Source organism: Babylonia areolata, chromosome 20 (genome assembly GCF_041734735.1).
Source record: "Babylonia areolata isolate BAREFJ2019XMU chromosome 20, ASM4173473v1, whole genome shotgun sequence".
Classification (NCBI taxonomy): domain Eukaryota; kingdom Metazoa; phylum Mollusca; class Gastropoda; order Neogastropoda; family Buccinidae; genus Babylonia; species Babylonia areolata.
This window is the reverse complement of record NC_134895.1, coordinates 21506313-21532812: the sequence shown is the minus strand read 5'-3', so window position 1 is coordinate 21532812 and position 26500 is coordinate 21506313. Positions and strand designations below refer to the sequence as shown.

The window sequence follows — 26500 nt, the reverse complement described above, 5'->3', positions numbered from 1 at the left end:
ACACGCACGGACACGCGCATACATGCACACACAAAGGAAAGCGCACAAATGCACATGCACACACAATCTCAGACAGACAAGACTGCGAGACGGAAACTGATTAGGGCATATCGAACAGTAAAGATAACAACAACAACAGTAACAACAATAATCATAATGATAATCATAATAACAATCGTTCAGATTTCAAGAAAATTGGGAAGCACTCGATGTATATTCATAAATATGCGCGCGTGCGTACGTGCGTGCGTGCATGCGTACGTGTGTGTGTGTGTGTGTGTGTGTGTGTGTGTGTGTGTGTGTGTGTCTGTGTGTGTGTGTGATGGGCCATTTGGACGGAAACCGTCAGACGAGTTTTGGCCATTTTCAAAACAGAAAGGCTCTTCTCTTAACCATTATCAACTTTACATCCTGCGACATAACATTTCGCAGAACAGAAATACTACGCAGTAAAGCCAAGCATATAAACTGTGTGAACTTTGAAGTTGCAGAACATTTTGTTGGCACACGAGAGTGACCCAGTGTGGTATGCCCTTTTTCATTAAAGGAAGTGTGTGTGTGTGTGTGTGTGTGTGTGTGTTTGTCCATAAAGAAACGCACACACAAAAAAACTCCAGATGCAGGACTTTGTTTATTGTTCATACGTAAACACCTAAATGTCAATAACCGTACAATGGACTTGAGACCTTCACATAGCCCCCATTTATCACAGACAAGTGTACAAATCCAATTCGTGCTGAAGAACAAAACAACGTGTGGATGAATGAAAACTGCAAAAGTTATAAATCTAGCATAATAAAGGAAGAAAGAAAGGAGAAAGACAGAAAAGACAATTAAAAAAATAATAGTAATAAACTTCACAATATGAAATTATGAATGAGTCACATCCAGCCTGACAAAAAAAAAGGGGGGGGGGGGGGGGTAGATAAAATGTATTACACAACCGTTGTTGGGGATTTTTTTTTTTTTTAAATCGAGAAGTTGCAACTGTTGTGTCCTAACATGAGAGCAGTTACTTTTGGACTGAAGACACTAACACAAACAGTATGTAACGAACTGCAACATCTAAGCTGAGGCGAAGACAACAGAATCCGCTAAGTCCTAGTCTGCGACAGAGACCAGACGATGGCCAAGGATTGCAAGGTGTGAAAGAACAATCCCGTCACTGAAGCTAACACAAGCGAACGTTGACCCAGTATCTGATCTCCAGCAGGTGTTTTAAAAGACCTGAGACGATCGAAATGAAATAAAAGAGCAATGCCGTGTCAAAAGTGAATGCGTCCCAAACACTTTTTCCTGTGCGGTTTCAATCATATCAAGTTAAAACAACAAACAGAATTTGAATTTTAAAAAAATTAATAATAATACAATAAATTTTAAAAAAATATATATATATATACACACACACACACACACACACACACATCGTTGCCGATAATTAGGTTCTCAAAGACCTCAGTAAGAATTGTCGATAATTTTGGTGAGAATCTCGCATTGTAGATCTTGACAAAACGTGATGCGATATAAGCTATGGCCTAAATCGATTTATCTTTTTCGTCCCCCCCCCCCCCCCAATTTTCTACTTCTCCCCCCCCCCCCCCCCCTCCTCTCTCTCTCTCTCTCTCTCCAAATGTTCTCGACTGAGCGGAGGACATGGGCGCGTGGTGGCCTGGAAAAGAAAGGAATGTCTTTTTTCTTCTTCTTCTTTTCTTTTTTCCCTTCACTTGTGAATGGTGAATGATTATCCGTCTGTCTGCACCATCAATGCTGCACACTGAAGGCCGGCTATCCTGATCCCGTGTGTCAAGATGCTTTCAAGAAATCTGGTTTCCGATTCTTCTTCCGCTTCTCCCTCAACTCTGTGAAGAATCAGCGGAGGCACCACAGAGAAAAAAAAAATGTCCACTAGATTCCTCCAGGTCTGTCGGTTGTGTGTCAAAGCCTGGCTCTCTGCAAATGGTACGTTTCCATTTACAAAAAGCTGCTCCGAAGTAAGACTAAACTTAACTTTAGTACCAGGCTATCTCACGACAATTGTCGGTCTGTTGATTCCCACTTCCCCTGACTCTCTCCTCACACATATGCCTTTTAAGATTGTTTTCTCACTGTCCTTTACGTACAATCATCAGTACATCACTGAACAGGACATGTCTCCATGTTACCTGTCCAATGTCATTTAGATCTAAGCCGATGACATCTAGCAGTTACGAGTACGTCACAAGGACATCCCATCTGTTCTGTTCACTGTCCTTCGGCACCATTTGTACATCACTGAACTGCAAATGTTTCCATGCCACCTGTCCAATTTCTTCTTCTTCATCTATCTCGTAGACCCGTAAACCACTTCTCTCCGTCTCTCCCTATTCCTCGTCAGTCTCAGGTCGGTCAATTCTGATATCTTCCCATCTCTTTATGTCTGCCACATCTTCTTCCTTGTACTGTGCCTTTCTGGATTGTCTATTCATTGTGTTAAATCTTCATGGGATCCGAAAGCCTGCCTGACTCGTTGAAACGTAATTTTGATCTGAGCCATAAAAGTTCGCAGGCCTGGGTCACGAGTCTACCGGTGTCAATACAACCACCAGTGCATCACTGAACAGAACGCGTCTCCATGCTACCTGTCCAATGTCAATTAGATCTAAACAACTAAAACTAAGAACAAGTAGTAAAGCTTTCGTCACCTGACTTTTGTTTCGGGCACAACGTTAAGTGATCGAGCCATGGAAAGCCATAAATATCGATACCCGGGAATGGCGATTTTATTTTGCTGCAATGTCTCAAATCGATTTTGCACGATGCCTAGACACAATGTTTTGGATTGATTCTTTTTGTTGTTTTTTTCGACTGGATATGTGTTCCAACTCGTTGCGGCAAGTCTGACCAAAATCAAGTTTTGATCGTAATTATTGTTGCTTGAGTCTATCGCCCAACTGAAAATTCTCTATGGTCTTAAGTAGATTTGCTGTTGATTGGCCGACACAAGGCTTGTGCCCAGTGTATAGGTTAAATAACACTACGTTAAGACGTACATATAAGAGCCGAGTCCGTGGCTGAGACTGCTTCTGATCAGATAAATAAATAAATAAATAAAAATGTCCGCCTCTCCTGTAAGGCGTTACCGCCTACAACAAAACATTCATAAATAAATAGAATTAATGAATAAAAAAAATACTTACTTTAGCTACAAATGGGGGAACAAAATGTGAAGGGGAAATGGGGTCTGGTGGAGGTGGGTATTTGGAAAGGGAGTATGAAAACACTAACATTTTTTTTTTTTTTTTTAAGTTAAAAAAAAATCCCGTCGAAATGGCAAAACTAAGAAAACCAGTTTTAGTTTATGATCATGTCCATGCGTATCACCAATGCGGCTAATAAAATTCACAGTAAACAGTTGACTGATTGTTGTAGATCAATTGAGACTGAATGTTGTAGATCAATTACGCGCGCGCGTGTGTGTGTGTGTGCGTGCGTATGTGTGTGTGTGTAGAGAGAGAGAGAGGGAGGGAGAGAGAGAGAAACGACAGACCCGTAAACGAATACCGTTTTAACTATATAGCTGTATCCTTCTAGGTTCTACAGGCTCGACAATACTTGGCACTTTTAGAGCAAATAATAGTTGATAACATATAATTATTATGGGAGTCGGTTTGGAGGGATGAGGCATGAATTCGTATGTGTGTGTGTTTGTGTTTGTGTTTATGTATGTGTGTGTGTTGTGTGTGTGCTGTGTACGCAACAATATCAATGTGTGGTGTGTGTTGGAGGGGGGAAAGGAATGGACGGGGGTACACGTGTGCATGCTCTCGGCGTTCATGCATGAAAAGCGACATTTTGCGTAAACCTGTGCACATGCGAGTGTCTTGCCTTTCTGTTTTTTTTTGTATGTGGTTTGTGTTTATGATGTGTGGAGGGGAGGGGGGGCGTGGGGGTACGCGCGTGCGCAAATTTGTAAAGGTAGCATCAGGAAAACATGGCGTATTCCCCTTTCCCAACTCGATGACCCCCACCCAACATCCTTTTCACACCACCACACCACACCCCCTCCCTCTTTCTGAGTATACATTATGACTGTGTGTGTGCGTGCGAGCTGTGCTGGCGAACATGTGTGTTGTTTCTGTATGTTTAAATAAAATTCACAATCGATAGCTTACTCAGCTGTCTAAAAGCTCCGTCGTTTTATTGGCAACATATGTTCAGTTTGCCCTTCCGCCTGCCTGCCTGTCTGCCCGCCTGTCATGTCTCTCTCACATCCCAAACGCTGTAACAACACATCACGCACAAGCACAGAACGTAGACAGACAGACTGACAAGATTAGATAAATACATAAACTGGCAATGAGATACAAAGCAGAAAGACACACATACACACTTTATATAGATCCATATAGATATGTGTGTGTGGCTAGATGTATGGATAAACTGATAAGACAACCACGAAAACACATAATCATATTGTTGAATGTTTGTATGTATGTATGCATGGTTGTGTGCGTGGGTGTGTATGTGAGCGTGTGTTATAAGAAACAGGGTAGGAAGGGTGTCACGCGTGTATAGTTTTGTTGTTTTTTATGTGAATGCGCGGGTATACATGCACATCCACACTACTCTTACCACAAACACACACACACACACACACACACACACACACACACACACACACATACAACGTGGGAGATAGACAAAGAGAGAGAATAAATCGGACAGACAGAGAGAGAGGAGAAGGAATCCATAACATCCAGCAACAACCAAAAAATGGCCCATTGTATGACAGCCATCTTGGAGGAAACAACGCCTTGAAACACAAACAGCTGCCATTCTTTCCCAATAAATCTGGCCCTTGATCGTTTTATTTCCCAAGCTCCCCTTACCGTTGTGGTATTGAAAGACACAAACTGACAGGATGAAAGACACGTGCATAAAATGAACACACGCGGAAACACATATAACGCACACACGCACGCAAGCGCGCGCGCGCGCACACACACACACACACACACACACACACACACACAGTGGTGCAGGGGTTGTGGTGGAAGGAGACAGTTGAAACCCTAAGTAGTTTAATCAAAGGTTTCGGTATTGCTTATACTAAAAATGCCATGCATTATTTACACATTTTATTTCTTGTGTATTCTGCACTGTTATAATATAGCCTTGTATTGATGTGTGCATAGTACAAATATGTCTTTGCAAAAAAATAATCTTCTTAACAAGGCGGAAAAAGAAATACAAAAAAATTCACACCAAACGAAAAGAGAGAAAGAGAGGAGAAAAAAAAGGGGGGAAAAATCACCAAATAAACGAAATATAGACGAAAAAGAAATCAAGAGAGAAGACAGAAGAAAAAAATCACCAAATACACGAAATACAGACGAAGAAGAAGAAATCATCTGAACATCCTCTCCCTGACCTTATTCATCCCACCCCACCCCCACCTTCACCCTTTACGTGCCCACCTTCCCAACCTCAGAAGCCCAAAACGGTTCAGACCCAGTGCAGATGACTGGAGGAATCCCGCCATGCACCCTCCCACCCCCCTCTACCCACGTCCCCATCCCCTCCTTCAAATCTGAAACTAATGGCGAGAATCTGAATATTATGCTGCAGTTGCCTTCATTAAAAGTGGACGCCGCCGGCGGTGCCATAACCCTCATGTAAGATGCATGTCCTCTTGTGCCCCCTCAGTCTCCACCCCTCCCTCTCTCTCTCTCTCTCCCAGACCCGCGTCGACACCAACACGTCCACCGCCCTCCTCTCTCACCTCCTCACAGCTCCCTCCCCTTTACCACTCCCGCCCGTACCCCTGGAGCTACACCACTCGGGGTCGCAACTCTGCCCTGGGCTGATTAAGCGTTGGCAAACTTTGCCAAAGCTTCTAAGTAACACAAATCATATTCATTGTTTATTCCCCGAGCCCCAGCTCTGTCGAACTTGATATTTCGCCCTCCGTGCTAATGTATTCTGCATCAGAAAACAAGCGGGGCCCCAACGTTGGAGAGTGCTATGTAAATGACCCCCACCCCCATCCCTCCCTTCCCCCTGGTCGCGGGGGTTTGCTGTGTCGGTTTATGTTCCGCTGTTTTGTCCCCCCCAGCCGCTGTTTTTAATATTTTTCCCTGCTGAGTGGTCGCCCTGCAAAGGTCAGGAGGGCCCCCCCCCCCCCCACCCCCCCACGGTTTCGACGTTGTCCGTGTTGAAGCATGAATTGTGCATGAACCCTATCCCCCAGTTTCAAATGATAAGATCAGCTCGCCCTCTGAAACCCCCGGTTCCTAATCATGACAACCAAAAGCGACCTTTTATGGTCGCGGCTCTTGTCCGAGCCCGCTGGCGCAGGAGAGAAGAGAGGGGAGGGGAGAAGCCCGTTAGATTCATCACCCCACCCATCCTCTCTCTCCCGTGTCTGTGATGTTTCGGCGAGTACCAGTCATCATTAGCCGTAAAGCCGGAACTCTCCCGCCTCACTCTTCTCACACTCCCACCCCACCCCCCGACTCCACTTCTACCCCAGGTTTCCCCTTCCCCCGGCTCCCCCCCAACCCCCAACCCCCGGTATGTTCCCGACTGCTCTCCCCCCCCATCCCCTTCACCCGCTGTCTAACCATCCACCCCCCTCCCTCGCCCTCCCTGTCAGCATCCACCGCCATACCCCTCATACAGTGTGCATTCAAATGACAGTATAAAACGCCATGGATACCACCAGGGTTTTGTTCTGGCGCTGCCAAATCCCTCCTATCAATAACACAAGACAGGGGGCAAATGTAACAGATCAGGGCGGACGATCGAGACCAGACGTGAAGAGTTGGTTTGCATTATTGTAATTTCAACCTCCATCCCAGGCTCAAAATGTCTCTCGCTTGGCGCATTTTCATACACAACTGTGCCAAATTCGTTTGGAAGATCTGCATCAACTGGTTTCAGTTTCTCAATTCGAGAAGAATAGAGAAACTCGTTTTCGCAACAGGTTTCATGTTAATGGGCAACATTCACAGGCACAACAAACAAAAATCTGGCGAGGCAATACACCTAATTTTTTTTTTTAAATGCATTAATCACATCGATTTTTTTTTTTTTTTTTTTATGGAGTGATGGCCTCGTGCGCCCGACTAGGACGCGAGTGTTCGAGTCTCCACGAACGGACAGGGATTTTTTTTTTTTTTTTTTTTTTTACTCCCTCTTCCACGAGACCTGTCTCAGTGCCAGTTATAATGATGGGACGATACACTGTAGCCTAATGTGCAGCACTCACGTAGCACTCAAAAATAAAGAAGATGATGAGGAAGGCAGAAAGAAAGAAATATGGATAGGGAGACAGATAGATAGATTTAAGTCAACCCACGAGACCAAAAGGGTTCCCTGGCAAAATTATGAAGAAAAATCTTTTGTAAAAGTAAAACAAATACTATTGCAGACAGAAATTTTCACGAGGAAGAGAGACAGACAGGTAGACAGAGAAAAGAATGGTGGGGCTACAATGTGATGATGCTCTCCCCACGGCGAGAGCAGCCCGAATTGCATACACAGAAATCTCTTGACAAAAACAACAACAAAAAACGGGATTTTGGTCGCTCGAACAGTAAGCCACCTGCACACCAACAGGTCAACAATGACCGCCATCTTTCTCAAGACCTGAAAGGTGTGCGTGTTGTGTGTGTGTGTGTGTGTGTGTGTGGAGTGGAAGGCGGAAGGGGCATGAAATAAAACCCATGCAACTACATCCCAAACTCTTAGCACCCACTCCAGTATCCCCTCTGCCTGCCAATCACACACTTACACCCGGCAGCCCCACACTCACCCCCAACACCTCTCTTCCAACTCCAAAAGAAGTTATATAATAAAAATGGAGTCAAAACTATAAATGCGCCTAAGTTCACCAATGTGAGGCAATAAGCGAGCGTTGGGTGGGGATGGGGAATGGACGGAATTGGGAGGTGGACGGAGCGGGTGCATTCCCCTAGATGTCCCCTTTGCGAGCTTATAAGATTCTTTCGCCGAACAGCACCTCCAAATTCCCTCCCCACCCCCATCCGTATTCATCTTCCTCCTCTCATACAGACGTAGGTATTTTCAGCAACACCGAAAGAAGCCTGAACCACCACCCCGCCCCAGACAATGTCTGCAAACCGCGCCAACTCCGCCAACTGCATACACCATCATCTCTGAACTTTTCCAAAATGATTATCTCAATGTACCACAGTCCACCGTCATGGTTGTCCCACACTCCTCTCCCATAATGGCTATATTTACCGCTCCTGCGATTCATATTCTCTCTCCCTCTGTGTCTCTATCTCTGTCTCTCTGAGAAAATGAAGTCAGCGTCTAAAATGGCTCCCCTAAAACGATCTGCGCTATCATAAAAAATATAAAAAAAAGTTTGCACAGAGTTACGTTGGAGACGGTCCCAATATTTGTTTGATGTACTATGGCCCGCCCTGTTATGCCTTTCACTGCGGACCTGCGACTGCTTCCTCTTTCAATGCCTCTTTGGAGACGATCGATGGACAGCGGACGGGATGTGGCATGTTCATGAAAATAGTGTTTTAAGTTCTGAAGGACTTCCTGACTTTCATAGATGTTGACTCACCCCCCCCCCCCCCTCCAACCCCCCCTGTCCCCCCTTCTCCTTCTGCTTGCTTTTTATTGAACACTTTTTCAAGTTCAAGCATTTTTCATCTTCCAGCCAAAACCATTCTTTGCTACAGTCAGATAAGTAAAAAGAACGGACAAATCAAACTTTGCCCAACACAAGTCAAAAATGGACCAGGTCAAACTCTGTCCTAGTCGAACAAGTAAACACGTGGTTTAGCCCAAACCATCAATATCTGGAGTCTTTGTCCATTTCTGTATGCTCATAAATTGGTGTCGTTGTACAGGATACATTTGTGATCTATTTTGTGATTAAGTCAAATGACACAATACGTTTTGTTTGGCTGGCCCGATTTTTACGGCTACTTCTGAAAGTGTGTGATAATTTGTTTTCCTGCTGCTCTCGTGTTTGTTTACTTGTTACTTTCTTATGTTTTGTTTTTATTGTTAACTGCCTGCTTTGTTCTTTTTGTCATCAATTTCTCTTCTCCCCTTGCCCAATCATCTCATTGCGGGTCAAACGATATTTTAGGCTGTTTCTTTTTTTTCCGCAACTGGGGTATCCTTCGCTTGGTTACATTCGTACATAAGTGTTCTCTCCCACTCCATTTGAGGTGTTGTACAGTGTGTGTGTGTGTGTGTGTGTGTGTGGTTTTTACAGCCCTCCGTGGCCTCCGTGATCGTCTGGGCTATAAAACAGGATGGCTAATGGGCCATGAAACTAGGAGGGAGGGCCGCGCCAAAAAGGGGGTTGAGTCGAAGAGCAACCACCACCTGCCCTGCTCGTGCGTTGAGGGTATGTGTGAGAACATTATTGTGACTGTAGCGAGAGAAAAAAGAAGAAAACAAAAAAGAAAAAAAAAGCTGTAAAGCTTGTCAAGACCATTTAGTGTTCAGCACTACATCTGTCATGAGCTGTTCGACATGCACGCTACAAAAGTCCGTGTACTGCTTTCGGTTATTTTGTTTTTCCCCATGACTTTGCCTTTGAATCTCTTAGAAACCCACGAATATTAATTTGGTCAAATCAGTTGCAAAAATCAAAAGACAAAATGAGGTATCAACATGTGTTCGGCTGTCATTGTACAGCTAAAAGGATTTTACCCGGTGGTCCTAGTGTTTCGTCAGCATTTTTAACCAATGAGTTTTATACCCGATTCCGTCGCAGTAATTAATCAGACAGCAGGAACAGAGGCCGGCTCTGCACTTACAATTATAATATACCTCCATCCCACAACTTCCATTATATATATGCAACAGCGGCGTCAATAGAGAGAGAGAGACAGACAGACAGAGATGCTTGATGGATGCAAACGTTTCGTGCGCACACTGTTCGCGAGAACAAATCAGACTTGCAGTTTAAGTCATTTCCATGTATTTGTTTTCGAAAATCATCTCATTCTGGCAGAGATATGATGTTCGAGCGTTACAAATATGAGTGACACGTACTGTGAATGAGCCATGTTATGCGCGCAGTCTTGTGAGCACTTGGGAGTGTGTGGAAACGGATCAACTCATAATTCATCTGGTGTTTTTTTCTTTTCTTTTTTTTTTTCCCTTCTGCCGAAATAACGAATGACGAGACAGATCCAAAGTGAAAGCTACTAACCAACATTCCAAAATTTACTTATATGCTTTGAATCAACATGACTTTGAAAATTACATATCTCTCTCTCTCTCTCTCTCTCTCTCTCTCTCTGTTATGCGCGCAGTCTTGTGAGCACTTGGGAGTGTGTGGAAACGGATCAACTCATAATTCATCTGGGTTTTTTTCTGGTTTTTTTTTTTCTTCTGCCGAAATAACGAATGACGAGACAGATCCAAGGTGAAAGCTACTAACCATCATTCTAAAATATACTTATATGCTTTAAATCAACATGGCTTTGAAAATAATATATTACATCTCTCTCTCTCAGCAATAGTGAATTCGCTTTATTGACTGACATGGAAAATGATGGACTATTAGGAAGTACAACATATAACATATAAAAAAATGAATTCTGAACTGATGTTTATCATGTACATGAACTTCATTTCAGTACTGAAATACAGAATCCTAGCAAGATATCACGCCAAATCCATTCTCTCTAGTGAGATAATTTAAGTTGGTAACAATATCCTTTCTAATAAAATGAGGGTTTACAAAGGTTTGTTAAAATGGTGGTTTTAACCCTTTCACCGCCAGTCAATTTAGAGTGCAAAATTCCCTTGTGCTACAAACACAGAAAATACGGTGTCTAATAATAGCTGGGGATCCACCCTGCGATGTGTAGAAAATGTGGCCTGTCCTACCACACAACATTAAGAGCAGTAGGTTCATGGATAAAAGACCCATAATCTGATCACCCTTCAGTGACATGGGTTCTCTTCCTAGCTGCTGCATAAATGCGAGCTTGACAGTGAAAAGGTTAAGAAGAAGAACCATTCTTATCTTTCTTGGGATTTAAGACAAAGATACAATTTGATTTTATGACTTTTACTGGAATAAAACTGGTTGTCACATCAAAGATTTTTATAAAAGTAAAAACACAAGCTTGTGCTTTTCACTGTAACAAATACATGTAACAGGAAAACTTTGTACATCACACATGCAACAGAGCACAAACTAAAATGAGCTTGCAGAGGTACAAATAATGGTAATACATTAATCCACAAGTAATCATGAAACCTTTGCAAACTGCATATTGATAAATCATACCATTACAATAGAAACTGAACCTGTTCACACACACACATACACACACACACACAATTAACACTCACTCAAAATGCACTCATGCACGCAAACACATTCACACAAACACAGTTTACTATTTCTCTGCAAAACATTCCATCTGATTTTTCAATCTCATTTATAAGAAGCACATACCTTCAGAATGTATCAGTGTCCAAAAAAATACGCTACAGGAATCCTATCAGCTTTTAAACTACAAGACTTATTTCACTCTTTTTGTTTCTACTTTTTTTTTCTCTTTTTTATCCTTTTTCTTCACTTTGTATATATTTGCATCAATCAAGCCTTAGATAAACACATACTGTGACCTGCAGGATCAGTCATTACTCTGTGTGTGTGTGTGTGTGTGTGTGTGTGTGTGTGTGTGTGTGTGTGTGTGTGTGTGTGTGTGTGTGTGTGTGTGTGCGTGCGCGCACGCGCGCACACGAGCGCGCGCATGTGTGCGTGCGTGCGTGTGAGCGTGCATGCATGCTTGCGTACATGCATTTCTAGGCATACTCTATGAGATGTGTGTGTGTGTGTGTGAACGCCAACATTTCTCAACATGGTACAATCATTAACTTGTGTCAGTACCAGGACAACTGAATTGTCTGGACAATAACTAGCCTAAAAGTAAAATGAACCCCTAATTCATCTGACGTTAATGACAAGAGAAACATTAGTACATTGCACACAATAACACAGCATAACTTCAAGTGGAAGAGCCACTGAGCTCACACACAGAAGGTTTGAGTTGCAATCAATAAGCGCATAACATAATTAAATTCAGACACTGATCTTTTCACTGCCTACCTGAACCCATGACAAAACAACTACTGGCGTTATCAGTATTGCTCCTTGATCCACTCTCCTAGGATGGTTATCACCATCAGCCACATTACATGAGGTAGTTGTTGATGTTAAATATGAATGTTACGAAATATGCTGTACAATCTAAGCATGTGCTTGTTGGTCGAGACAAGTGGAAAAACGGGTTTTTTATCAAAATCCATAGTTTACACATTGGACAGCCCAAACTGTAGCAGACATGTAATACTACAAGCTTGAAAAAAAACCATCTCTAATGAAACACAAAACAGTTTTGAGTGCCTGTTAATTTCCAAACTGAACTCTTAACTAGTCATCTGGTTCCTTCACAAAGACCCAAAGAGACAAGCTGTTATCAGGTTTAAGTGTGAAGAATGACATCACACCGCTGGCACTGCAAAAATGTCTTCTGAGTCTTTTATATGTTGAGTGACATAGCAAGTACTACTGTTTGTACCAGTGCTCTCCTAGACCTCAATGTTAAACAGACAACAGTGATGCAAGTTAGTAGAATGATCCTTTTATCAATGTCAATACATCCATTGTATAAGCATACATGCCTGTGCTGAAATGAATGAGTGTGTATGTGTCTAAAATCACCTTGTAGTGAACAGAAAATAAACCACTGAGATGAAGAATTCAATATCATCAAAGCATACCCATCAATTAAAAGAATCTCTCCTCTAAGTAAAAACCAAATTTGTCTTGCATCAAAAACTAAAATTGCTGATGTAGAGAGCAAGTGAACAGCAATGTATGCAGATTTCACACTCTGTACCCCTAAAATGCTCTAAGCCTTCATCAGATCATCATTAAATTGTGCATCGGAAAACTAACCACGTTAATAACCACAGTCAACTGTGTTTTAAGAAGTTCATGTGTCATTTCTGACAACACCTCCCACCCCACTCGCCTCACACACACACACGCACACACACACACACACACACACATTCTTGGTTTCTTGGCACTAACTTGCCCCACAAACAGCAATAACCAACTGATTGGTGGGATTAAACTGAAACAGTAATCACCTAATTGGTAGCACTGAACTGGGCAAGAGTATAATTAGACCTCGACATAAACTATCCGCATGGAAGAGGAAGGGAAGCATTAACCTTCGACTCCAAGGGACCAGGCCATGCAGGACAGGACAACATTTTCAAGTTTCATGAACACTATACTGTATAAGGGTACTTGTGAAACTAGCGTTATTGCTGGAAGTCGATTTGGTAAGTCTTTCACTGAAAAATACTTGTGTTTTTTTCTTATGTGTTTTTTCTTTACACATAGTGACATACACATAGTGCTTAATTTTCAATTTGTTTAGTTTCAAAATGAGGTTATCATATCAAATATTACCATTAAGTTTGAGGGGTTTAGTCGTTTTTCATTTGTTTTACTTTATGGGGAAAAAAATCAATTTTTTTAACAGTACTAACACTGTTCAACTTTCAAGTCATTATGAAATTCAATGAATCTAAACATGAAATTACACAGATGATGGATATGCTGTTTAGATATATATCATTTTATAACCCTTTTGAGTATTCTACTTTGATGAGTGAGTGAGCAGAATGTGATCTCACATTCATAAGTAATGTTGTGCTGATAATAAATGGTCCTGTATAATCTAAAAGACACCACATAAACAAATCATCCCTGATAAAATTATCAAAGAAAAACAAAACAAAATAACAAAAAAAAACTTTCAAAAAATCAAAGCTCATAGGAACAATGAATATATCTATATCTATATCTATATATATATATATAGATATACATATAATATATATATATGCGCTGATGCAGGCAAAAACATACAGTGATACACACACAAAGAAAGAAATGCAACAGACTACAGTGACACTTACCCAAGGACAGCAGTCCAAATTCCACACAGGACAGATCTGTAATGACAGAAGAATAATACAATAAATGGAAAAAATCCCATTCACAGCTAAATCCTCACTTACTTTTCCCCCAATCCACACGTTTCTTTCTGAATTCATTGCTCTCGAGACATAACCCAAGACCTGACCCTTCAGGACCATTCCATTCTATTTTCAAACTCCTAATTCAAAATCTGAACAGCAGCATGCTGAAAACAGCTAAGCAGTGTAACATGCCTTAAGTCTTCATTCTGTGCTCAAACTCTGGCTGAAACATGACTTTCATCATACTGCAACCACACATTTAGCTCAAATTTCATGGATCGCCCTCAAAAGACTTTATAAATAAAAAGTCCCAAAGCCTTTACAGCCAACAGGACAGTGAATTCAATATCCAGAGTCCAGGGCTCGGCACAGGAAATTGTGGCCCAATCCTCTGCTTTCACTGATTTAACGGTAGTTAGGTACCCATTCACACATGGGTGGGGAGAGGAAAACTGAAATAACACCATACTGAAACAGGGCCCAGAAACCTGATCAGTGGTGACCACTGAATCATAAGTCAAACGTCTGATTCTGTCATGGCACTTCTGATAGAAAAAAAATGTTAAGGCTGGAGACCAACCCCCTTGCCCCCTCCCACCCCACAAAAAAAAGTAATATTTGTTGGTGTCAGTGAAAGGTTATCTTGTGAACAAATTATGAAGTACAATACTACTTCATTTTGGTACAGCAATCAAGGCATTTCTGGCAGAATCAAGCATTGAACTTCTGACCCAGGGTTCATCAGTGATCAGAATTTGAGGTCATGTTTTGGCATGGTGTTGTGTCCTGGGTACCTGATTTTAGTTGGGGGAGGCTGAAGCAGCAGAAGGAAAGGATTGGGCCCTCTTTTCCTATGCCTACCCACAGATAGTGAATATTTATTCAATGCCCCCAATGCTGGAAAAGAATACCCAACCTGAACTTTTTAGTAATCCCTTTTCCTTATCGCTACTTCAAATTAGAAGAAAAAAACTGAGCCCAGTTTATAAGCAACAGTCCTCGCCACGTGTCAAGTCAACAATTCAACATCTATTCAGTAACACTAACAGAGCTTGGTGGTGGTGGTTTTTTTTTTGTTGTTGTTTTTCTTGATTTTTGTTTGTTTGTTTGCATTTGTTGTTTTTTCCTATGTGTGTGTCACTGTGTGTGATGTGTGTGTCACTGTGTGTGTGTTTCTCTGTGTGTGTGTTTCTCTGTGTGTGTGTGTGTGTGTGTGTGTGTGTGACTGTGTGTTTATGATGTTTGTGAGAGGCTGGGTGGGTCCAGCAGAATAGACCCCTGGAGAGTTGTGTGTTTACATGACTTATAGAGGCGTGTCACGTGGTGTGAATCCTTAAGTTGATTGGCTCTCCATCACATCGAGCAACATGGGCCATCGAGAGAGGCAGGAAGAGGGAAAAGCAGGCTTTGTTTTTTCAACTTTTTGCTTCATATTTTAGTTTCTTGTCATGCAAACGATGGCATTTCATTGTATAGTGTTTCGTTGTAGCAACAGAGACTATCGACTGAAGAAAAGGAGGACATCAATTTAGGAGGACATCAATTTGTGAAATCCATGACGTTTACAAGCTCCCGAGTGCTTGTGCACTGCACCTTTCAGGTAATCATCTTTGTAAAACGGTGAAAAAAATCCAATAAAATAACGAGTAAAGAGATATTATGCAGATGTGGAAGATGGAATGACTTTTTGTTGCCCGTAAAACACTCATAATGAATTCACAAATCATATATAACCACAATCTGTAAGTTTCACCTGTTGCTGACTTGAGGGTGGGAAGTCTTGTGTTACGTGTTCAACAACACTGTGTTGCAGCCACTACTTCGAAGATCAGAGACTTTGTTTAACCTAGACTTTATGGTAAATCAGACAAGTTGCATAGGGTGTTAGTAGGACATCTCATTTGACTGTACTTTTGATATTTTGATTTCACTGATAATGTATTTAATTTTAAAAGACTAGGAACAGGGTGTTTTGTTTGTTTTTTTTTTGGGGGGGGGGGTTACCTGAAAAAAAAAAACCAACAACAAAACAAAACAGTATGCTGGTAGCTCTAGTATAAGGAGCATATGTGTGTGTGTGTATATATATATATATATATATATATATATATATATATCTGTGAGTGTATGTATTTAATTTTTGTAAGCCTAGGAACAAGGCTTTTTTGTTAACCTGAGGAAAAAAAAAGAGAGAAAAAAAAACAAAAAAAACAGTATGCTGATAGCTAGTGTTTTCTGTGTTTTTTGTGTTTGTTTGTTGTTTTATGTGTATAAAAAGTGGCTTCTTTGTATCCAAATTTTGTTGTTGTCAGTATTGTATCTATTGCTATATTGTAGTATAGCAAAGAAATATCAAAGCTTGAAAGTTCCATTGGTAAGGTTTGGAGAACAGAGAGCTGTTTGTGTGTATCATGTGAAAATCACTTGTATTTGTGCACAAGTGTGTAGTGTTTGTGTATAATATATAATTATAATTCAAAGCAAATGCACTGACTGTAAACAAATGATTATAAACTATAATTTAAAATGTATACCACTTTAGGAGCTTATATTTAATGCATGAAAAAATTGATATATCTGTTTTCTTAACAAATTTTGTATTCTGAACAGGTCAGGCGCATTCTGAGTAGTGAGCCACTGCATTTTCAACAAGGTAAAAGGTAGAGGAAGCGACAATCTGTCACAGACGCCACGCCTCAACAGCCAACAACTAAAGACAGTCCTGCATGTAACAGAATGTCCTCAAAGGACACTACTATTACTGGACATGGGGATACTATGGATGTGTGTTTGGGCATACCTGACAGACCCTCTGAAAACAGTGCCACTGGAAGTGATGCTGGTGAACATCATTTTTCTGTTTTTTACAGCATTGGTGGTCATGATAACAGCTACCACTTTGCTGAGAAGATTTGGTGGATGTGGCATTGATAAACTTGAGAGATAAAAGATTGTACAGTGTGCATGTGTCTAAACCTGCATTCCTTATCTTGTACTTATTGACATGTTCCAGTCTTTTTAGTTAGCCAACTTGACAATCAGCAAAACAACACCTATCTTCTCAAAGTCCTTTAGCCCCAAAGAAGAAAATAAATAAATGAAATACTGAATCAGAATACAAGAAAGCTGTGGAAAAAAACAACAACCCTGCTCTAAATGATTTGGTTTCAGTTGTTTGGGGAAAAAAAAATTCAGCGAAATGGTTTATTGAAAGAAGTATGAAGAAAGTTCCCAAATAAAACATGACTGCATTTACATTTTACCATTTTCAATGACAGAAGTGAGAAAAGGCTGTAAATCAGACTCACCAAACAGTTGATAAATAATTACTTTTAATGTCTTTCGGACATTTGGTTTCAGAAGCAGATGGTAATGAATGCACAAATTCAAAATTGGTTTTTGTGTTTTAAATCTTAAGTTTTGCCAAACACACAACCGAAGATCTGAAACATGTCCCAGATTTCTGTAATGGCCTGTGTATAAACCAGATCTGGAAATGTATGACAGTCCAGTCTGTCCATGGTTCAATATGAACTGGAAGTTGGAGTTAGATTGCCAAAAAACATTGAACTTCTTTCAAGTTACTGATTTTTGCAATGACTATTCTTGTTTTGTATGTAATCACTTGTTTTTGTGTGCCTAGTGCCATAACAGACTGATGTGAAAATGAAGAGAAATAAAAGATGTGCAATAAAATAATAAAATGATGTGAGTGTTAGAGTGTGGTCATGTAGGTATGTGTGTGGATGTGTAACTAAGGATGTAACAATCCAGTGATTTCACAGCACTGGTTCTGCAGCAACATTCTCACAAGATAAGTATCCGAAAACTATGAAAAGAAACGTTAGTGATTTCGATACTTTAACACAAAAAGCTCAAGCAATTTTTTTAACAAGTCGTATCAAGTTGACTGATGAGACAATTAAAAGTGAGGTGTTGTGTGTTCGAAATCATTCTTCACGTTCATCACTGACCACAAAATGCACAAAAAAATACCTTAACAAGGCGACACTTTCGTCAAACGAACCCTCCACTGTATTCTTCCGTGCGTGTAAGAGTGCTTTCAACGCCTCGATCTGGGGTCAACAAACGCAGGGACTGAAAAGAGAGTGTTGTGATCGCACACGTTTGGTTCATTAGTTGTGTCTTTGGCATTGCTCGATGTGGGAATGAGTTGCATGCGCATGCGCGAGATCCAAGATGGCCGCGGATAACCAGAATTTTAAAAGGCACCCCCAACTTTCCCTCTCTCGGACACACACACTGACACAGGCATGCACAAACATAATGGCTGGAAACGAACAGTCACCAAGTACATTGCCCTGTTAAAGTACTACCGCAGAATCAATAACACAAAAAAAAATAATAATAGGCTAATAATATTAAAAGGGAATTCTGTATCACAACTGTGAGAGGAAAAAAAAAGGGGGGTTAATGCACACAGGCCGCATTCCAGAGCTCGAGTCACGTGATCTGGCTGTTTACCTCCAGCATCAGCATGGCGGCTAAACTGACCAGCGATCTATTTTCTATTACTGATCATCCCCTTTGCTTGAAAGATTTTACCTTCATCAACATTTTGAAGTACACGGAAACTTTAAATAGTGCTCACAAGTGTGAAAACAATTACAATTTTATTATTACGAAAGGCAGAGAACTCTACAATTCTCGTTTTGTAACCGATGTCAAGTTTTCCGAAAATAAAAAAGAATGGATCGTGAGAGCACGGGTGAAAGCAGAGATGAAAAAATCCACAGTCTACAAAACACATGCTGTCATTTCAAAGGATGGAGTGGTAAGTTATTATATCATAAATAAGTTTAGAGTTCCTTTTTAGGTTTGAAAGTAACAGCACAGCTTGGAAATTCGCTAGTTCGAAGAGAATTCCATTCATTGCCTAGTGATAGACTGATACTGCTGGGCACTGGCATTGGTTTGCATTTAACTGTGGAACCTGTCATTAATGCTTGGCAAAGTGTGTGTGTGGGAGTGGGGGGGGGGGGGGGGGGGGGAGGAGACAACCTGTCAAAAGAGATTATCATTTAAAATAGAGACTGCATGAATTGTTACATTGTTACAGTGTTCATGGTGTTTGTAAATTGTCACTACCTACACAGACCACCTGTATTACATGTTTATACAGTATAACTTGCGGCCTAAGGGTAGTGTTCACTAAATACTTTTCATTATAACTAAACATGACTTGTTATTGATTGTTACAGGATCTGAGTGTAATACTTGTGACTTTGCTTCAAATGATATAATCCATCACCTCTTTTTTCCAAACAAAAATCTTTTCTCTTTTCCACCAGATTTTCAATACTTGCATGATCCGGATTGAAAATACATTTTACTTCTAATAAACATGTGTCATCTTTGTGATATAACAAACCATCTGGGGAAGCACCTAGGTAACAATAAACAGGGTGAACAACAAAACCAGTGTTCCTGAAAATGTGATGGGGAAATTTGCACCTGATAATGTTTTTGACCATAGGCTCCATTTGAAGACCAAATTGAATTGGCTTGATAGAACTAAGATCTTTTGACATTTTCCCAACTAGTGTAGCTGGAAGCGATAAAAAATCTTTTGAATGACATATGATGTGTACATTTGATGCTGTCAATCTAAGCTTCCTCTCTGACACCCAAGCATCTGTGTTCTGAGACATTGTTGCTTTTTCAAGAGCTATGCATTCTTCATATGTTTTGTTGACCCTTTGATGGTAAAAGAACATGAGATTGACAGGGAGATTTTGTGGAATGAAACTGTAAAAAGACTTTGACATAGGGAAAACAGGAAGCGGGATAGTTTTAGGGTAGAAAATGTCATCTGACAGCAGAACATTGTCATTTGTATTCAAAGCTCCAAATATAGAACATGACGAATCTAAATTTGCTCAGTACTGAGAAGTCCACAGTTGTAGAAAAATTAGATCCAAATGCAAATGTATTGTGCAAATTTGACAAAGTGCCTTTTGGTTGTTTTTTATGAATTATGAATTATGAAATAAAATATAAAGTGGAAAACTAACCTGTAAAGTTCTGATACGTGAAGGATTCCTCTCAAAATGTTCGGAACAAAGAAGGCTGTGCTGGGTTGGTTTAAATCCTTCTCTTCTTATCTTTGTAATCCACAACTTCAACATCTCTGGATTTTTAATCGGGAAGGCATGGAAACTAATTCCCTTTTCCTTGCATTTTTTCTTGGGGTCAGAGCTGTTAGAACACCCAAATGCCGCACAAAACCCCATTTTAATGAAACGTGTAGGGCCTGTTTGTACACAGAATCCCTTATCTCGGTCAGTGCCAGGCTCGCAGCATCAGCCAGATCACGTGACCCCCTTCAAGTGTGCATTAACCCGAACTGTGAGGTTTGGTCTTGACAGGTCTTTGAGCGAAACGCTTTATTAGGAGGATAAATTACACGCTACATGTCATTTATCATTTACTTCCATTATAAAAACGCAAATGATTTCGATTAAACTGGTCCCAGAATTTATCAGACTAAAATCAGAACTGTGAACGTTTTGCACAGGTCTGTCTGACATGAACTCATCCCTTCCCCACACAAGCACTCGCAAAGCAACTCACTGATTCGAAACGAATCACCCTAACTCCCACCACTGCACGCCAGACTCGCCAATTCTTAGTTAATCAACTGCTTAAGTCAAAACCGCACCAAATTATTAATGCTGACTTGGAAGGTTGGCAGTCACGAGGGAACAAACCTTCCGATGAATCTTTCAAATTTTCTGTCATTGACAGACATTTTTAATTCAAAACCCTAGACGTCATTTCCGGCCCACGTGACACGAGCAGACGAACGCCTTTGTTGAAACATTCCGCAGCATGAACCCTTCAAACCTCTACTGTGACGTACGCACTCTTTTACAAGGCGAAAATGGAGGGTGTAAATCTACTGGACATGAATGATTCATCAGGTGTCGGATGGTCAGTGAAACACAAGGGCCACCTTTGTATTCTCGATGAACGCTGCTGGCTCAAAACAGGACAGGGACTGGATTAAAACTTGCAAAGCGTGCCAGTCCCTCGCTTTGTCGAGAGCGTCGGACGTCAAGTCATCTTGGCACCAGATCTACGCTTGTGTCCCTTTGCTTGCTGTCCACTTGGAAGAAAAAGGCACGTGAGCGCCTCTCATGTGATCTTATAATAATCCTTGGTCGGCTTTAAGACTTCTTCAACATTTTGCCTGAATATATAGAATATGGGTTTGTTTGTTTTTGTTTTGGGGTTTTTTCTTGTTTGTTTGCTTTTTTTTTTTTTGCTTTTTTCTTTTTTGCTTTTTTTTTCGGGGGGTGGGGGGGTGTCTTTTTGTTTTGTTTTGTTTCTGCAGCTTTCTTCTAGCTTCTGAGAAATTGATAAATATATCTGGAAGTTAAAACTCAGGTATCCAATGAGTTTTTTAAATGCGTTCCTGCAGTGGCAATGCGATTGGGCCGACCGTTCCACTTTTTGTTGTTGTTGTTAATAAATAAAAAATTAAAAAAAGGGTGTGAAACAGATCAGATTCGGTGTTTAGTGTAGTCAGCTTCTGTGGATGTCCCCTTGTTCATGTATATGTGTGTATAGTAATTTAGTGTGAAGTGATTCTGTGTGGCGCTTTCGTCTTCATGTCCGTGCAAATTTTCATGTCAATTATATCCGCATCTCCGAAACTCAACACAGAAGTTGTAACACTCCATCTCGCCTTGTAAGTCAAATCGCTACATTAACGGGGCAGAAATCAAACGCATGCATGTACGTGTGGGAAAGCACTATCATTTGAAAGCGCTGTATCAGAGTACTATTATTACCATTATGACAACTGGTGGGGCTGAAAACAGGTAAAAATCAACCCAACCAAACAAAATCTGAATGATGCAAATACCTCTCATGTCCTCAAAACGACAGGACTTTCAAAAACAATTACACATCATCATGTACAGGTGCTTTCGCAAAATTATTCTCCCCCGCCCCCCACCCCCTCACCTCACTTGGCCACGTCTTCAGTGCAGTTACAGAAGCATTACTCACAAATCGCTCATTAACATTAATTTTGCAACTGCACGACCAAAACTAACCCCTTGGATCGCCAGATGAACCGCAAGGACATTAGCCCCTTCAGACTGCCACGACTCATCCCCCCACCCCTCACCCCCCAATCCCACCCCTCACCCCTTGGAACGCCAGACGGGCTTCACATCCGAACAAATACCCATCTCTCTCTCTCTCTCTCTCTTTCTCTCTCATCCGTTCACCCATAGGTGTATCAAATTACAACTCTTTCTCTCTCTCTGTATATATAATAATATATATATATATATATATATATATATATATATATATATATCATGAATAAAATTAATGAATAAGAAATGACTATTCCAGCATTTCATTCACATAACCACATCAGCAGCAGCAGCTTCATCGTGGTCATCGTTGTTGTTGATGATGATGATGTTATGTAATAGAGGAAAACAAATCACATTACATACACAGCACTGGGAGAGAGAGAGAGAAAAAAAAAAAAGAGCAAGAACAGACGCCGTAAAAAATAGAAAATGATATATCTGCGTAATGAACGGAACAAAACCAGAGATAATTTCTCTCTGTGTCCAACGTATGCTTTACGCAAAGATTCTATTTATCACCACCCCCCCCCCCCTCTCTCTCTCTCTCTCTCTCTCTCTCTCTCGCTCGCTCTCCCTCTGCAAATATTCTCCTTTCTCCTAACCTTCCCTATCATCCCCCCCCCCCCCTCTATCTCTACACACACGCGCGCGCGCAAACATGCACACATGCACCCGTATCAACCATCTTCTCTGATGTATCCAACGATGATTATGTAATATTGTGATAGGGGAGGCGCCGTGGCAGAGTCGCTTTGACGTTGGACTTCTGATCCCCTGTTCACAAGTGACCAGGGTTCGAGACCCCATTTCAGCATGGTGTTGTGTCCCTTGGGAAACAGACCAGGAAATTTAGGTTTAAATTTGCACTGGGCCCTAATGTGAGCAACAAAAGTATTTTGTTGTAATATCAATGAGCAGTGGCAGGTAAGTATAGTGTGCAAAACCTACCGCTAAACTCCGTTGCTTTCTCGAGAAAAATGACGTCATATTGCGCAATCTTGCTTCAGATGTATTTCCCATACTCACGCAAAAAAAACAAAGTAAGTTGCACCTCTTTTGAAAGCTCTCGTTGAGTCCCATAGTCATTATTTGAAACGCATGAGATACACATTAATCGCAGACCAAATTATCATCAATAAACATGTAAACAGAGGACAAAGAAATTGATCTAAATACGTGACGTCACTCAAATCTTCAGTGAGGTCCAAAAGTGATGGTGCTGATGATTTTGCACAGCTTACACCTCCTGAAGTTTCCACTGGCTACAGAACATGAAAATACCCCCATGCTTCTTACATCGCCTAGAGTAACATACTGTTATGAAGCTGCATATGTGACTGTGGAACTGGCGGAAGATCAGTCTGGTCCGGACAGAGACAGTCCTGGAGAAAAGATCAACCCAGTTGGAGCTCTGGGTTCATTCGACAGGAACATCAAGCTGCAAATTGCACCTGTGGATAAACACGCACAGACTAGAATTTCACTGCGGCTGAAGTTAGGAGAAGCGTATTTGCAATTATTTTAAAAGGCATTTTACTGCCAAATTTTTTTTCTCACTCCACCCAGGTGTGAATGGGCACCTGAATTCGATTGGCGGAAGATTAAAACGGCGGACGGAGCGGAATGGGTTCTGCCTTCCTTCGCCGAGCGCTAGAGATAGTGTGTGTCAGTTTGTGTTTGAGTGTGTGTGTGTGTGTGTGTATGTGCGCGCGCGCGCGCATCCCAACCCTTTTACACCTTTGAAATGACCACTAAAAGGCTGAAAAGCGCGACAGAGGTGAGCACAGACAGTAGCATATGGTCGCCGGGTCGATTTTAAAAGCAACGAATCAAAAGGTGTGTGTGTGGCCCAGACACCATAACCTTGAGTGAATGGATCAACGGGGCGACATCAAGTGAAGCTGGTGACATTTCAACTGTAGTTGTCGAAGAGATGAGGCTTGTATTGTACGTACACAAAACATAACTGATCGCGCTGCCTGTAACTATTGAGGCGCCATTGTTCGAGAGGTGTGTGTGCGTGCGCGCGTGCGTGCGCGCGCGCGCGTGTGTGTGTGTGTGTGTGTACCCGCCTTGTCCGTTTGCCTACCTGTCCATCCCAACCCACACACAATGCCGCAAGTTCTTATGTATTTGAGCATAACAGCCAAAACTAAAAGAACGAACCCAGCCCACAGATCCCCTCCCCCAATCACCTCCACCCCTCTCTAACCCAACCACCATGACAGAACCCCCACTACCCTGCCTCGTAGTTCCATCTCCCCTTCCTCCCCGCGGCCACACCCTCCTGTTCCCGTCTCCCACGCCCCCACCTCCTTCCTACCCCACTCCCGGACCCCGTTTCAGCGTCATCATAAACACAACACCCCCCTCGCCAGTTGACAGTTAACAACGGCACTGGAAGCGATCTCAAAGGGCTGCAAAATCAACTTACACGTTCAGGGGAGATCTGTTTCACTGGGGGCTGCTGCTCCCCCAACACCCACCCCACCCCTGTCATTTACATAGAAGAAACTAATCGATAAACAGCTGAAACGTAGCAATCCACGCGCACTAAGTGGAGAAGAAGAAGAAAAAAAAAAGACAAGGGATTGAGAGGTGGTTGAGGGCTTTTTCTTTTCGGGGGAGGGGGTGAGGAGGAGGAGAGCTGTGTCGGTCTTCTCGATGTGGGTGAAACCACCACGCCTGTTTCTTTTTAGTTAATAATAATAATGATAATAGTGATGATTATGATATTCAGCTGGAGTTGATGAAGAGATGAATTTGTTTTTTTGTTGTTGTTTTTTTGGGGGGGAGGTGGGGGGTGTTTTGTTTTTTGCTCTAAAATCAAGCAATGTCAAGCTGTGAGCGCTTTACAAATCCAGTTGTTTTTAATGAATAACATCGAGCCAAGCGTGCACTTAAGCCTGTAAGGCGAGCTGTGTGACAACTCATTCAAGTTTTCAACTCCTTCCCTCTTTATTGCATGCGCCGCTTCGGGGTCTAAACGACCCACTTCAACTCCATTTGGTCAAGAACAACAAACGGTCAGAAAATCTCATATGCTCATCAGTTTCGTTTCGTTTCGTTTTTGTTTTGTTGTTGTTGTTATTGTTGTGTGTGTTCGTGTGTGTGTGTGTGTGTGTGTGCGTGCGTGTTCTTATTTTTACATACGCGCGCAATGAGCCAGTGACCGCATATTAATCGAGGGAAGCGTGTGCCACCTCTTCTCTAACATAAATACAAACCCCTCCCCCAAAACCCGTTCCCCTAACCAACCCTCACACAAACAATTCAAACCAGCAGAATCCGTGCAGCTAGTTAACTGGAAGAGACGTCGTGCCACACACGCACGCACGCAAGCAAACACAATCATACAGATACTCCACCTCCCCACACACATATCCCATCACAAAGCAAAGTAGCACCAAAAAGTAGAAGGAACTTTTGACAAACTTCCCCCAGCCTTCAAAGTGGCTGATCGACTGGTCCTGGTGGTGAAAAAATAATCATTTGTTTTGTTTTTGTGTTTTTGTCTTGTTAAGTTTTGTTTTTTTGTTGGTTTTTTGTGTGTGTTTTTTTCTTTTTTTTCTTTTTTTTTTCTTTTTTTTTTTTTTGTTTGGGGTTTTTTTTTTGGGGGGGGTTTGTTTGTTTTTTTGTTTGGATGGGGTGGGGGGTCTTTATTTTCAGTCTTGCTTCAAGGGTCAGCCGGTCCGGTCTGTGCCCAGTGGTGTGTGACTTATGACTTTCTCTCCTCCCACCCTGCTTGTCATCTGCCGGCCACTGTCCAGGACCATCTGTCAAAGCCGTCACAGTAACACACCGAGCAAGAAGAGACTTGTCATTGTTCTACTGACCCTACTCCCCCTTCCTCCTCCCACCTTTCCATCCACCACCATCTCCATCCGCTTTAATAAACCCTCCTCACCCCCCCCCCCTTTCCATCTCCATCCCATCCAACCTCCACCCCCACCCCATCCCCCACCCCACTCACATCCTTTTCTGCGTCCCTGCACAGCCGCGTCCAAGTCCAAGTCTAGTCGTCAACTTCTCTCGGCTTCATTTTCTCGTCCTCCCAAATCCCCACGCCCCCCACACCCTCCCTCGGAACCCCTCCGCCCCGGAACCCCACACCCCCACCCCGCTTTCTGTTGTTGTTGTTGTTGTTGCCTCTACTGGTCTTTCCTTTTGACTTATGTCACGTGTGGGGCTGGAGCACATCCAAGGACGAGTAATATCATCACAACTGTTATCATCATCATCATCATAATCGTCATCATCATCATCATCATCTTTATTACTTGTTGATATAATAAACAGTG

The 26500-nt window shown here is 41.8% G+C and overlaps 1 protein-coding gene across 4 annotated transcripts in view; it reads right to left on the bottom strand.

Moving 5' to 3' along the window:
• LOC143295306 (uncharacterized) overlaps positions 1–26500 on the bottom strand; it is a 275100-nt gene that overhangs the window by 230628 nt on the left and 17972 nt on the right. For 2 of the 4 annotated variants that reach the window (XM_076606930.1, XM_076606938.1), the window contains exon 3: positions 14002–14037. The gene's annotated coding sequence lies outside the window, so the exon portion shown is untranslated. Of the gene's footprint in view, positions 1–14001; positions 14038–18060; positions 18155–23514; positions 23536–26500 lie in introns of those variants that run through there. The other 2 variants (XM_076606932.1, XM_076606931.1) reach the window with 2 other exon arrangements.